This window comes from Panthera leo, chromosome C1, assembly GCF_018350215.1.
Source record: "Panthera leo isolate Ple1 chromosome C1, P.leo_Ple1_pat1.1, whole genome shotgun sequence".
Lineage (NCBI taxonomy): Eukaryota > Metazoa > Chordata > Mammalia > Carnivora > Felidae > Panthera > Panthera leo.
Genome location: NC_056686.1, coordinates 135,500,664 through 135,516,507, shown reverse-complemented (window position 1 = coordinate 135,516,507; position 15,844 = coordinate 135,500,664).

Below are 15,844 nucleotides of genomic sequence, written 5' to 3'. Positions count from 1 at the left end.
TCTGTTCTCCACTTCTGTAATTTTGTCATTTCAAAATTGTTATATAAATTGAATCCTACTGTATGTAGCCTTTGGGGGGGTTGATGTTTTTACTCAGCATAATTATCTGGGGATTCCAATGTGTGTATATCAATAGTTTGTTCCTGTTTATTGCTGACTTGTATTCCATAGTAGGTATATGACACTGTTGGTGTGACCATCCACCTGTTGGAGGACATCTAGACAGATGCCAAGTTTTGTTTTGTTTTGTTTTGTTTTGTTTACTATTATGATTAAAGTTGTTCTGCACATTTGTGTACAGGTTTTTGTCTGATCATAAGTTTTTTATTTCTCTGGGATCAATGCCCAGCGGTGTGATTGCTGGCTAAATGTGTGTTTGGTCTCATAAAAAACATCCCAACATTTTTGCAATACTCTTTGTGTTACAAATGAGTCACTAGGTCCACCCACACTCAGAAGGAGTTTATTACAAAAGGGAATGCACAGCAGGAGACAAGGATCAGTGGGGTTTGTTTTAGAGATTCTTTTTTTTTTTTTAATCTAACTCCTCTTTTTGCTATACCTTCAAGGTGTTTGGAGTGCTGGCTGTATTTCTCTCAGATAGGAAAGCTTATATCAAATAGCCTTTCGGTGAAACCAAGGAGGCCCACATTTGTGGAAATGTTTTGATGAATTCTCCACTATTCCTGAGTTTGGTATTTGAACTCACTCATCAGGCTTTTGATTAGAAAAAGACTGAAGTTGAGTCTATTCAAATATGGAACAGGTCTGTGCAGGCTAAAAAGATCACACATATCAAATAACCATGAAGTCTTCAAGATGAGAGCTGGGCTTTGGGCAGAGACAAACTTATTCTCCCTCCTTAATATGACTCCTGTTCCAGCCTACACCAACTCCTCCTGTCCACGTTAATGATTTGAATCACACTGTTGCTCTGCAATTGCCATCTGCCCCAGGCAGCACCCTCTGTCTCACCCTGGAAAATTCTGGAGAAGACTTGAAACAACATCTCCACACTTGCCTTCTCACACCTAGTTGTTTGGTGATTTGGAGAACTTAAGTGCATAGGTACAGAGTGACAGTGTGCACTTATTTGTTCCTGATTCAGAAAAAGAAAAATTAGTGAAATTAAGTCACATTGCTGTCACCCATGTCTACAACATAAATATTCACCTAAATATCACAATCAAAAACATCCAAACAATATTACGTGAGGAGCTCAACATCTTAATGACATCCTTAACTTGTTTTAAAGAAAAGTGAAAAAATGATACATTAAGAATAAATTTAGGGGTGCCTGGGTGACTCAGTCAGTTGAGTGTCCGACTCTTGATCTCAGCTCAGGTCACAACCCCAGGGTCGTGGGATTGAGCCCCTTGTCGGGCTCTGTGCTGCGTGTAGAGCCTGCTTAAGATTCTCTCTTCTCTCTTCCTTTGCCCCTCTCCCCAACTAGTGCGCTCTCTCTCTCTAAAACACACACACACACACACACACACACACAAATAAATTTAGAAACACATATTAAACTTAAATATGAACATTCTGTTCCAGACAAAGATGTGACTGGAAATAATGATTTTTGTCTATTCATTTCTATGATTGCTTCAGGTAGGCAAGGTTTAACCTCCCTATTAGTAAGTTCTCTTAAACTCTCAGCATTGCCCAGTCTGTCCCTCACAGTGAGGGTCCCCTGCTATTTTATTACAGAACATATCCCTCAGCAAACCTAGTCCGCTGATCTACTCCTAACTCTGAGCATCTAACTTAGTTTCTCACCACCCTCTGCTTTTGACTCCTTTCTGTGCTGATTACCCTCAAAGATAGCTTATATTCATACCATGGCCTCAGTTAACAATGTAATAGGAACAATGGAACAGACATAACTGAAATAAGGCAGGGCAGGTAGTAATGGCAATTTCCTGAGAAATCAGGAAAAAATCACACAGGTACAACCCCATTTATAGTCCAGCCATCATGGTTTTTATCTTCTCTTCTCCACAATATTTTTGTGCTCCTAATCTTTATATATTTTCTTCTGCTTAAATGTTCTGCATATGTTCACTTCGCTAATTCCTATTTCTGGTCTCTGCTTAAACGTTTTTTCATCAGAAGCCATTCCTGGATCTTCCAGATTAGTCTAGATATCTGAACACACACATTAGTAGCCCTTTGTCATGGCTGTTTGATCACATGCCTAATGTTAGCCTTGCCCACCAGCTTGTAAACCCTAGAGAGGTGGATAAGACAGGATGTCTTCTTCACTGCTATATCCTTACATTTAGCATAGATCCTAGAGCCTATTGAGTATTCAAATAATGAATTTTAGATGGTTAATCATGTCTGAGTGACTCAATGATAAAAGACAGTGAATTTCTCATGAAATAGATAAGATTCCAAGCAGGGACCTTGTCATGATTGATACACACAAGAATGAGTAGCAGGAATCCAGTCACAAGGACTAAGATTCAAAAACATATCTCTAAACACTAAGAAAATTGCACGAAGGGGAGAAAAATTTCTATCACAGAAGGAATAGCACTGGGTACGCTTGTGTGACAAATACTGAGCCCTAAAAAGTGGAAGATAATCCATGGACTTAATTTGAAGGCAATCTTAAACATAAATTCAAATAAAAATATTTGATGCTGAGGCACCATAATTTTTCCACATAGCCAAATTTGTTCCAGAGACCAAGACGGTTTTGTGACTAAAGTTGAGAGCTTGGTGAGCCAACCCTGGGGATTGAAAGATTGAGTGCCAAGACGTCTAAGCTCACCGGGATCTTTTCCATTCTTCAAGTCCCTCACTGCACAAAGGGATACCGAAGGATAGCCTCTCAGGGAAATCTCAAAACGCACCATCCCTTGACACTCAATTTCCATAGTTCCTTTTTTACTATACATTCAAAAGTTTTCATGGGTGCCTGGGTGGCTCGGTCAGTTGAGCGTCCAACTTCAGCTCAGGTCATGACCTCACAGTTCATGAGTTTGAGTCCCATGTCAGGCTCTGTGCTGACAGCTCAGAGCCTGGAGCCTGCTTCAGATTCTGTGTCTCCCTCTCTCTCTGCCCTATCCCCACTCATGCTCTCTCTCTCTGTCTTAAAAAAATAAATAAAATATTAAAAATAAAGTTTTCAACTATATATGCTTCACATACAACCTTTAATTGATATATACATATATATACATACACACATACATACATATGTATACATATGTGTATACACACACACACATATATATATATACAAACACATATATACACACACATATATATTTTTTTTTCATTAAAAATTTTTTTTTTTATGTTTTTATTTTTGCGACAGAGAGAGACAGAGCATGAGCAGGGGAGGGGCAGAGAGAGAGGGAGACACAGAATCGGAAGCAGGCTCCAGGCTCTGAGCTGTCAGCACAGAGCCCGATGCGGGGCTCGAACCCACAGACTGCGAGATCATGACCTGAGCTGAAGTCAGACGCTTAACCGACTGAGCCACCCAGGCTCCCCCTTTTTTTTTTTTTCATTTTAAATGTTCATCCAAGTTACTTATTTTTAGCTGGTCAATTTCCCACATAGGTGTGTACAACTACTCTTGTGTGAGGCAGTGGTACTATATGAATTCTGCATTGTGTGTGGAGGGATAACTTTCTGGAGATGTCCAAGATAATACGAAACAAATACTATTCCCCTACCTTCGGGAGAAGAGTGCCCCCATTAGAACTGGCATGAAGCATTTAAGCACTCCATGGAGGCCTCACTGACATTCTCCAACTAATCCACTTTAACTTCAAAGTTTTCTTGTTGTTCCAATCAACTACAACATTATTTTGATAACTTAAAGTTTAATTTCCTTTTCCAAAACATCTTAAGTTAAAAGAACAGAAAGGGGAAGTAATTTTCCATCTACAGGACTAGACCAATAGAGACTGGATAGGAGTTCAATAAAACCATTATAGTTTTTGTAATAAGATTAAATCAGCTCTTGATTGAAGTACACAGGCACTTTTTGCCAAATTATATTAGGCCCTTGGCAATTGCCACCATTGTAAGGGAAGGGTTATTTTTGAAGGCTATTTTCCCATCTTACAAATGCTATAGTGTGATGAATCATAAGTGCCTGCAAAGTATCTCAATGGATATCTTTCAGAGATGAATCCCTTTTCTTGTGGCAGGATAGTTAGTTGTCAATTTTATTGTAAGTTTTATACAGGGTTGTTAAGTTTTTTTAACTGAAACACTAATATAAGCTAACCCTGTGCTAGTTCTAATAATTTCCTAAATATTAGGCAGTGCCTTTTCCCTCAGAATCCTCTATTACTCAAGCATTACTCTTTTTTTCAAGCACTATAATCTATATTGTATGGAATGTAGATTTCTTTTCCCTAAACCAAGAAAAATGTACTATGTCACTAATATTTTTTTTTTTTTAACGTTTTTTTTTTTTTATTTATTTTTGAGACAGGGAGAGACAGAGCATGAACAGGGGAGGGTCAGAGAGAGGGAGACACAGAATCTGAAACAGGCTCCAGGCTCTGAGCTGTCAGCACAGAGCCCGACGTGGGGCTTGAACTCACGGACCGCGAGATCATGACCTGAGCTGAAGTCAGACGCTTAACCGACTGAGCCACCCAGGCGCCCCACTAATATTTCTTAAATAACATAATATCAATCTCCTTACATATGGAACCTATACATTTTATCTATTAGTGTCTATTCTTTTTTTTTTTTAATTTTTTAATGTTTATTTATTTTTGAGAGAGAGAGAGAGAGCATGAGTCAGGGAGGGGCAGAGAGAGAAGGAGGCAAAACTCTGAAGCAGGCTCCAGGCTCTGAGCTGTCAGCACAGAGCCTGATGTGGGGCTCGAACTCGTAAGCTGTGAGATCATGGCCTGAGCCAAAGTCTGACATTTAACAGACTGAGCCACCCGGGCACCCCTATCAGTGCCTTTTCTTATTTCTATAAATGGAATCAATGTCTTTTTTTTAAAATTGCTAACCTTTCCATTCAGGTCATCTGTTATATGATAAATAAAAAATAAAATCCAGGTTTATTGAAAACTCCATATATGTCAGTAGTATTAGGACTTTAACTAGGTAGTATTGTATTTTCAAAAATCCCTTTTAATTCCTGGAAAAAATAACACTAATCAGCTGCTGGTATTGAACAGTGACCTTACCAAAAATACTCCTTCCTTACCTGGTAGTCACAATTTGCATTTGGAACCAAATTTGTCAATGACAAAAAAAAAATGCTATCTAGTTTTAAAAGAAAGAGTTTGAAAAAATAGTTATCATAATAATTTTATTTTTGGTTACATGTAAACTTTATCTCTGTACCAAAAAATCTTAAGATAAAAGAATTGGGACTGAAAACAAATGGTAGTAGAAATGGCTTTTAAAGCAATACTATATTTTTAATATTTCAGTTATTTTAAGTCTTTGTTAGAAATATAGAGCACCAATTTCTGAAGATAATCTCTAGTTGTGAGAGAGAGCTTGGAATACAAGTTGCCATAGAGCTGAGGGACAGTTTTGATTTTGGCATAACTTGAGAGTCTAGAGATTTCTGATAGACTGTGCAGTACTCTGTAACCTGGTATTTCTCTTTCTCTATGTTAAAGATCTCATCTTATTGGTGGTTGGGCTTATGTAGCTTTATTCGTAGCAAGCATTAATGAGATCTTTGGGGATTTTCACATCAATTTTGGTGGAGGTGACAATGACAAATTTCTTTTGGATTCAACACAAAGAAACTCAATTGAGAACCAGGTATCCATTCATAAGTAGCAAGCTGATTCACCTACTTCAGGAAACCACCTTTTTGCCTCTGTGGTGACAGGTGGGGATGAACAAAATGGTCCTGGAAGCAACACTGTCTTTTAGTTTTCTCACCCGCTAATGAAAGAGGTTTTTATGTTTGTTTTGGGAGGGGGGTTGTTTTGTTTTTGTTTTTGTTTTGCAGTGGTTCAACACCTTTTGAGACACATCTTCAGTAGTATAAAAATTAGGCATATTGCTAAGTTTAAACACTTGGTACGACCATTCTTGTCACTACCAATGGGCCTGTGACCGTAACAAGAACCATCTCCTTTCTCATTTCAGTCCAAGACTTAACTGCTGAACATTTCCTCATGTACATGATTTTCCTCGGATTGGGAATTCCTGCCGGTTCCTCCTACAAAGCGAGGGTTCTATTTGTGATTGGGCTTCCCTTTCTCGGGCATTTTGGTCCTGATTTTTCCTATTAACCTTTCTTCAAGTGTCAGCCTTTCTTGTTTTCTGATTGCTCCTACTTAATGTCTGGTTTGGGGGCTATTTAACCACCATCTTTCAAGACAAGAAAGTGTAATACACTTTTTGACAGTCTTCTCTTTCTTCTTAAAATGTTTACTAATCAGAATTTTAAATAGCATAATATTAATAAAACGATTTCCATTTAGTTTTCTTCTTCCTAGTAATAAACATGCCAAGCATATTTTATTTAGTTAAATCTGGACTCTTAGGTCCATTCATTTATCTTATGTTGCTGCTATCCAATCAATCTCATTTTTTCCTATAGGACTATACCTATCCATATATAGGGACAGGAAATGGTAAAAAATCAATCAATCAATCAATCAATCAATAATTTAAAAAGAGGGGGGGTTGCAAATCAGAACCAGAGATTTTTTTCACCACTTCTAGTTAATGCCAATGCACTTCTTATAATTCAGATCATTAAAATTCTTCACAATGTTTTTGGAACCAACAGTTGTGAGCATACTGTCAGCATTGCAAGAAAACTTCCAATGTGAGTTTTTATTTTAATAAAAACCTTAATATGCTCTTCATCATATACATGCTACATAAAACAAATAGGCTTTACTAGGGCTATTTTTTTCTTTGTGTTTATAAGGAGCAGGATTACCAATAAGTGATGTAGTTCAATACAGTGCTATTTATTACACGTGGGAGTTTGCAGAAAACATAGAAGAACATCAAAAATAACTAATGTTTATAGTACTTGGAAAGTTTGTGATGAAATTACAGATTGTAAAATTAGTTAATTGACAAAGTTGTTATAACACTGAGTTTGCATTTTATTTTTTAAGTACATACACAAAAGAAACTACATATATGAGGTAGTCATGAGATTGATAATTGCACCTGCTATTTAATATACCTGAATGTGAGACTGTTTCATCCACATGTATTATTTTAATGCCCTATACATCTATGAATCCAAAAGGTATACAGAACCATACAATTAATATTTTAGTTAACTACGAAATATTACCCAGGTACTTTATTAATCATTATAATCAAATTGAGGAGAGGGCATGTGGCATTGTTGTATGTATACTATTCCTTCACACACATTTGTTGAATGAATAACTTGTTTTCAAATAATTAAACATTACTAAAAATACTCTTTACACTACAAATACAAAAAAATAAAGGTTGGATTTATCTTATGATTCAGAAGATTATACTAAATTTCAACTTTAGGCAATTTCATGAAATCTGAATATACTCCTTGATACCATGGTAAAGGCACTTCAAAAAAATTTCTGTTGTCAAAACTTGTTTATATAGTATTTGCTTCTTTCCTGAGAACTGAGAAGTCAAAAACGATTCCAGTTTTAATTTCGTTTCGGAATCAAGAGGGAAGTGGCAACCATTTTTATTTTGAATTTCGATTTCTATAAACTCTGCCTCCAACACAAGCTAAAAAATCCTCATCTGGGTGTCACCTGGGTTATTTATTAGTAAGGCTTTTTGAAGCACAGAGGCCCATTACACACACAGCCTGGAGAAAGACAGTGTGGCACAATAGAAAGACCTGGGGCCTTTAAACATAAGTGCAAATCATTGCCCTGGCACTTAACAGGCATGTGAATTTGTGCATTCGTCAACCACAGGATTACAAAATCAGCCTCATCCTTGACCCATTTGGTTCCAGATGGTTCTACATAATGATAGAAGGTGTGCAAATCATGTTTCCATTTAGTGCTAATCCATTGTTGTCAAGCCCAAATCTTATTTATGTTTTCATAACCCATATTTCTTTCTCAAGGGATGTGTTAATAGCACAAAAAAACAACAAATGATATGGAATTCACCAATTGTAAAAGGAGATCAATGTAGGAAAATGACAATAAAGAAAGGAGCATAGATAATATCTAGACAACTTCATGAAAAGCAAACAACCCAGAAAATGGGCTAGTGGGGCCAGCGTTATAGTCCCCGTGGGACAAGTGAATCATACCCTCATGAGATAGATTTCTCTCTGGAAACATTTTCTGTGACACACTATGCTCCATGTTAAATTTATCCTACTAAAAAAAATTCCAATTCTAACACACCTAGTTTAATGTTGAAGCTGTATGGTGAATATTTTAAACAGAAAGAGACAAAGTCCTTATACCATTTTTATTATTAAAAAAGACTCTGGAAAATTATAATAATGGTAGCTGTAGCCTTTGCCAGGTAAATACCCATAATATCTATAAACAGTCTCCTGAAGATAATTCTAATCCATGATGATTTACATGGCAAATATTTCTTTGAATAAAATTGCAGTTTGGGGTATAGAGACAGAACTAAGAAAAGAAAAACACTCTAGTATAAATTTATATAAACCTGACATCTCAGAAAGAGTGGCTGACCATGGCATAAGTTTGACTCAAGGGTATCACTGTGTGCATTCTTTTTTCTACATAATTCAAACAAGGCAAACAGTTTTTATCAGTAAAATACAACAGAAACCAAAAGTTTATACTAAGTTTTTCATTTCATTAGTTGGAAAGCGGAAGGAATAGTCAAATACGATGATTTACCAAAAACGTTCTAGGGATCTTTTTTACATGTGAGCTTCAAACAGAAGTTAGGTCTAATCACACTTAAATCGATGTAGACTCTCTGTCTCGAAAATAACCTGGCGAGTTGAAACCAGCAAAAATGTACATTGGGTTTGCAGTTGGATTCCGCCTATGATGGAGTTATAAGTTATATACTTAAGCCATTCATAACATGGACTATCAACGAAGACATCACTATATTGAAAGCATTGTTGTATTTGGCAGAAATTTTTTCTTAAGTCTTGAATGCATTATTTTTCAGGTCATTTGGTCCCTTTTGGAAACCTACAATTTATCACCAGCATATTTAACAATCAAATGAATTGTCACGTTTCTAAATAATGTACATATTTTAGGCATATTTAAGAAAGTCATTTCACTTGGGAAGAGAGTTACTATTTTTTATTCACCACAGTTTGCTTCTGAGGGTCATTTCAATTTCTTTTAATTGTACTTAAGTGTTTCTCCCCCACCCCCACCCCCTTGGTATTTGTTACTAGCTTTTAATGTGATTTCAAAATTATAAACGGGTCAGCATATTGGTAAGTGAGTTTTTGAGTTTTGAGATTTTTCCACATAGAGAAGTGAAGTAAATAGGGAGAAGTGGAGAGTGGCATTTCTTCCTAACAGGTTTCATTAAAGGGGGTACTGAGCTAATGAAAAGTTTTCCTGAGAGTCTGGTTTACAGAATGTGCATTTCTTCAATACTATTAACTTATTTGTGCTTTAACTAATATTTTCTTAAGATCCACAAAGCTTTATCAGCATGATGCTTTTACTATTATTATTTGCACTGCTATTAGGAGCAGGAATGCTGGCTGAAGATTTTCATAACCATTTTATGGGAGGCAAACTCAAATGTTAACAGGGGCTAGGCAGATAATGTAAGGGGCAAAATGGCTCATTGTAAAAGAATAAGAAATAATGGGGACTGAGAGAGGAATTCTCTTCCAGAGGGATCAGCTGTCACTCAGTCTTGACCCATAATAGTCACCCATCAGGTTGAACAAAATATGTCTCCGGGCCTACTTTAGCCTGCAGGCTATCAGCCTGCAATCTTTGTTTTAGAGATCAATTTGTCGAGGGTTGATTAAGTAACATAAACCAAACTAGACTAGTGTTTGTGGTGGGGTTGAAGCATAGGAAGATAAACTATCCCATCAAGGGCTGGCTTCATGGATGTACAAGCTGAGAAGCTGCAAGAGTCCCCACGCTTAGAAGGGCCCCACACTTGGTTTAATTGTCTGCTCTTGTTGTCTTGAAATTCTCAATTATTTTTGAACAAGGGGCACCACAGATTCGTTTGAGACAGTGTGCAGTAAATTACAGAGCTGGTCTGGATCCCATTCAAAGTAACATTTGAAGTATTTTTCTCCTGAGTGAGTTAATATACCTCTCTACAAACTTAATTAACTACCGGGAAGTGTTAAAAATGGAGGGATTCCTATGTTATCTATTTGTTTAATTTGTTTCTTTTGCAGATTTGAATGTACCCTTTTCCTCTCCCTTCCTCTCTCTGTATTACCTGTCCCTGAAAGAGAAGGCAAATGGCCTGATGCATCAAACAAAGAGGCTAAGGTAAAAAGTCAGCAGTTCTGGCTTCAAAATTACCTGCTTGATTTGCTAAAAGATAGACGAGTTTCCCAAAGATAGAGCAAAGACTTCCACTCTTTCTCTGAATTAAATATAAAAATAAAAAAAAAGACTTACAAAAATAGTTCAATGATCAATGATATTGACAAACAGGCATGTTCCCCCTCTTGATGTTACCTATTTGTAGGAAAAAATAAATTATCATTTAAATTTGTCATTAGAATTGGCCTTAACAAGTGATTTACACTCAATATCTGGTTTCAGAGCATCTCTCTGCAATGTTGGAATAAAGTACAGCACAGACTTCTCTGGTGTTCACTAAAAAGCCATCTAACCTTTTTGTAGATCCCTAGACACCTGTAATCCACCAATTTCCAGCTCATAGGAAAAAGTATGAGCATTTAACTTCGAATCTTGGGAGCAGAACTCTTAGCTGGATTAATTTATTTTTGTTACCTATCAGTGTTTTAGATTTATATCCACTTTCTTGTTATACTTGATGCCAGCCTGCATTCCTTTGCTGTTGTGCAGGTATGACTAAGTACTGTCTCATTCCATTGAATGGGACATCATTTGTCTTGAGTTCTACAGGCTGGCTTGCATACACGACAGCACACAGTGACAGTAATTTGCACTGATCTGCCCCCACTGCTAGTCCTGCTGCTACAAATAGCAATTGATTATTATGCTGTAGTGTTATTGACTGTCACTATGAACACAAGCTTTATTTCATTTTTAAAGTAACATGCTGCAGATTTGTTTAGTATAAGAGCAAAACAGGGAAATATTCATTTCTAAGAATTATTTGCAGTCACAAATGCAACTTTAAATCCTGGTCATAAAACATTTACTTTACTTTAAATCAGAGTAAACAAAAACTTTATTGTGGTATTTATTTTAGTGTAATGTAAATAAATAATTTCCAAAAGCCATAAGAAAATCAGTATAAAACTGAAATATTTTTCCTACTCCCAATTTCAGGAGAGATATGCATGGAAAATGACTAGATACCTTTTCATCTTTTTTTTCTCCCAATCGTAAATGCTTTCTCTGTTTGAAACAAAGTTGGAATTCTATTTCACACACATGTGTTTATTGACTTGTCTGGTATTCTAAAACTCTCAGTTCTTCTGGGATCCTATAGTATCTCATACCTTTTTACTTTTTTACCCCTACCAACTGACCAGAATGTATTCCTGTGTTTAAAACTACAGTTATGCAGGTTTGTAGTGTTAATATTTATTAACATTATGTCGGTGGCAGATAGATCTTAGTTTATAAATGTGTGCTTCTATAAACTACAAATTTAAATTTCTAAGTCCTTTAAGGCACAACATTACTAGGTAGCAAAACTGATTTATTTTATTATGCTATGCCATTGTGAATTTTAATATGCTTGACAACTCCAGTAAGTATACCATTTCTGACTCAAACTAAACATTTTTGTTTAGAGAACAAAAATAAAAATAAAACTACACAAAACTCAAAGACCTTAACTACGTGGTATTTTTTTCAAATTTTTTTTAAAGTTTATTTTATTTTATTTTTCTGAGACAGACAGAGAGGTCGAGAGGGTGAGGGGCAAAGAGAGAGGGAGAGAGAGAATCCAAAACAAGCTCCACGCTGGCAGCCCAGAGCTTGACTCGGGGCTCCAACCCACAAACTGTGAGATTGGGGCTTGAACCCACAAACTGTGAGATCGTGACCTGAGCCAAAACCAAGAGTCAGATGCTTAACTGACTAAGCCACCCAGGCATCCCACTATCTACCTGGTACTTTTGAACAACTCTCTGCCTTCTGAAGGCAATGCTGGGGCCAGCCGAATCCATGATGGAATGGTGGAAAGGGCCACTGGACTCTTTAACATCACTCCTGAACGATCCAACCAATGGGTGGGTTCCCATAGTTTGGGAAAATAGAAGAGTCTTAAAGATCCCACCTTGCCATTTATTTTGTGTGTCTTTGGTACATTTTTTTTTATCAAGTATTTTAGTTTATTAAAAAATAAATAGGAATCTGTTATGTAAATAGAGGTAACTGAAACAAAATAATAAACTCAATATATGTTTGGAAGGAAATCTATTCCATTGTCTGAAGTATACTGTTGAAAGGATGACTCAGGTATCTGTGGTTAGAAAGTGAATTTCATCTTCTCTCCCTTCCACCTTGAGACCACCTAACATTTAAACATCCACCAAATGCAATTTGTAAAGCATACTTGTGTTAAAATTGTTATCTACAGATGATTTAACTTTTTTCAGTACTAACAAAGGAGGAAAAGCACGTAGAGGAATTACTGAACAGAAGTAGGGATAGTTAGTCTTACACTTTGTTTTAGATTTGAGCATATGTCCCTGTTAGGTAATATACAAAACCTGTTAAGAAGTAGGCAGGCGTTAACTATAAAAGCATAATACAAATAGTCATGTATTCTTGGTAAACTGAGGTTGTCAGATATTAGTAAAAGGGATTCTCACCAATATTTTAAGAATTGGATCTATCAAGGGCCTGAAGAAAGTGGGTAGCATTTCTAAGACAGTAACTGATACAGTACAAAGTCCAGAAATATCTTTCAAAAGGTGTGTGTGTGTGTGTGTGTGTGTGTGTGTATTTACACGTGAAAAGACAATAACAGGTATTTTTCATTTCACAGCCATGACATCATTCAAATTAATGCTAAACAGCCATGTATTTATCAATTAGCATTACGTTTCCATCTCTCTCTGACTCCTTGTATTGTTGTAATTCCATCAAATAGTCATTTGCTTTTTTTATGCTAATAATCCCTTCACATTCCTTCCTTTCATCTGTATCCTTGTGTGCTATTTGTTGTTCTGCTAAATCCCTATTATAGAGGCCCATGAGTTCCAAGAGCTTGATGAATAATTGGAAATGTTTTATCCCTGAGCTTCAAAAAAGTGCTAGAAATAATTATAAGCAAACATCTTCTGTAGTGTCCCATATCAATCCAATCCCTGCTTTATGCTGTTTGTACTTTAGATAGAGAAGGAGACAGTGAGATCTTGGCTACCAGCTCTTGCAGTGTAAAGGGGACAGATGTTTCGGTTTCTATCGCTTTTTCTTCTGTCTTCTCTGTTCTTTCTGGCAGCTTGGGCTGCTCACTACAATACGTTCCACAGTTAGTCAAGCCTGTAATTTCACAAGGTACAGTTAATTATTGATCAATCAAAATGAACTTCATAATCCTTTTGACAACTTGTGCTGTACTTGAACTTCTCTCTTGCCCATAAAATAGCTTAATGGTCTATAGTATAATGAACATGAAGGATATGAACTAATGTTCAAAGCAGCAGGCAAATCCTACCTTTCTTGCTCATGCCAACTCAGGATTATTCTTCACATCCTACTACACACTCCTTATTTTTCTTCAGCAAATCAGCTAAAGATTCGAGCCTTTCCCCTATCCCATCCTGACCTCAGATGAGCTTTCATATCTTCTCCAAGAATTTGATTCAATTTAAGACATTTATTTAATAATTGACTATAAAAAGTTTTATTCTTTAGTTTCTTCTCCATAAATCAATTTAGTCAAACCTTAAAGTAGCTCTCATGGGTCAGCGAGTTATGTTTTTAGTTAGTACAGCTATGTACTGTCTTTTCTTTCTTTCTTTTTTTTTTGAACAGGCAATTATATAAAAAAAAAAGAAGAGTGTCATGGGTCAAAGAATACTGACTCCCCTCCTTCTCTTAGTGAAAAACAAACCAAAGTGGAAATAAAACCCCAAACTCGCTTCCTTACAATGTGTATGCTTAAGGATCTTAGAGCTAGTTTCTACACTCACTCAACACTTGTCAAGAGCCTACTATGTGCCAAAAGTCTTGCTCAGAGGGAAACAAGAATGGAGACTGAGATATAAAAATCTGGACAGCTAAGCCTTGTCATAGGACATAACGATGAAGCTTTTGATGGAAAGGGTGCAGCTCTGGAGAGTAAAAGAGCTGAGGGGAAAAGTATAATTATAATATGTGGATAACCAAGTTCATTCAGTCTATCAGAATGGTATCTTCCTCTAAGAAACACACTGACTCTACAATCCTGGAGACCTTTAATCCTTCTGTGTACCATATGGTGAATGCTCCCTGCCCACTGTGGTTGCAGTCCTACTATACAAAGATGAATGAGTCCTGCTTCTTCTCGGTAGGGTTTATATGACATTAGGCTCGACCAGTTAATGGAAAGGACTGCCATCCCCACAGCTGCATAGGTTCTTACAGCTTCTCAACTTGGCTTCCATCTGGAAAGCTCAGTTCTAGGGCCGTCCCTGCTTCCCGTGAGACTTCTGCGTGCACTTTTGCTTTTTACAAATGCTAATAAGCAAACAGAAACCCACAAGATCTGGCAAAACCTGAGCGACTTCTTAATCCTTGAAAGACTAAAGAGGCTAGTCTAGATGCCTCGCACAAAGTGACCACCCTGCTAAGTGACAGTATAAAGAGCCATAAAGAGACGTAAAAACAAAATGCGCCAGAAAAGAAAGACCATTTGTGACTATGGGTTTTCACAACGAAGGTTTTCAGATTTTATGGCCAGTAGAGCTGGATCTCACAGAACAGATCATTTTCATCAAATGCAGACAGATTAGGGAACAACAGATGGTAAGCAAAAAGAAAGGAACTCAGAGCAAAGGTTCAGAGACAGGAAATGCAGTGATGTGTATTTAGTGTTTATTTACTTTGACTGTATGTATACCAGGTACCAACAAGCTGTTCCTAAAATTTTGATGCATTTGATAAGCACACAAATTAGAGTGAGTGAGAGACCCAATATGTCTCAACAGAAATTCATTTCCCCCTCAAATATTCCACAGTTATCTTCTGCAAGATGCTTCTCCTCTCTACTCAGGATTGGGTTCCTCATGTACTTTGACTCTGGCCAAAGTGTCTTATTCCTGCTCCTATTGCCCATGGGCTTCTGAGGGCACTGCTGCCCCAGAGACTGCCCCTCAAACCCAGGGAGGCTGAGCGATGGCTCTCTACCACACGTCTTAAGTGCGAAGCATGCTCTCCCTTGGATTCTTCACAGAAGAGTGGAAGTTAATCTGCCACTCATCCCAACATTCCTCAAGTTTGAAGATAACGACAGAGAAGATCAGCACGGAGCCACCACTGTATCCTTTGATACAGCTCTCAGAGCTACTCCCTTGGGGTCTGTAGGTAGCGCCAGTCTATTTAGATCCCAGTCTTTATCCAGGTGAGAAAACTCAGCCCAGCTCCATGACCAGGAGAGTACTAGTGTGTCTGAATCTTGGCCTCTGGCCCAGCCTCCAGAGATCTGAGAGAGAAGGCAGATTTCCTCTCTCAAACAGTCTAGGATACAACTTCAGTTTTGCCTCTTTCCAGAATGTGTGATATTCAAGCTCCTGGGGATACTGTGCACTTACTTGCTGGGGCAT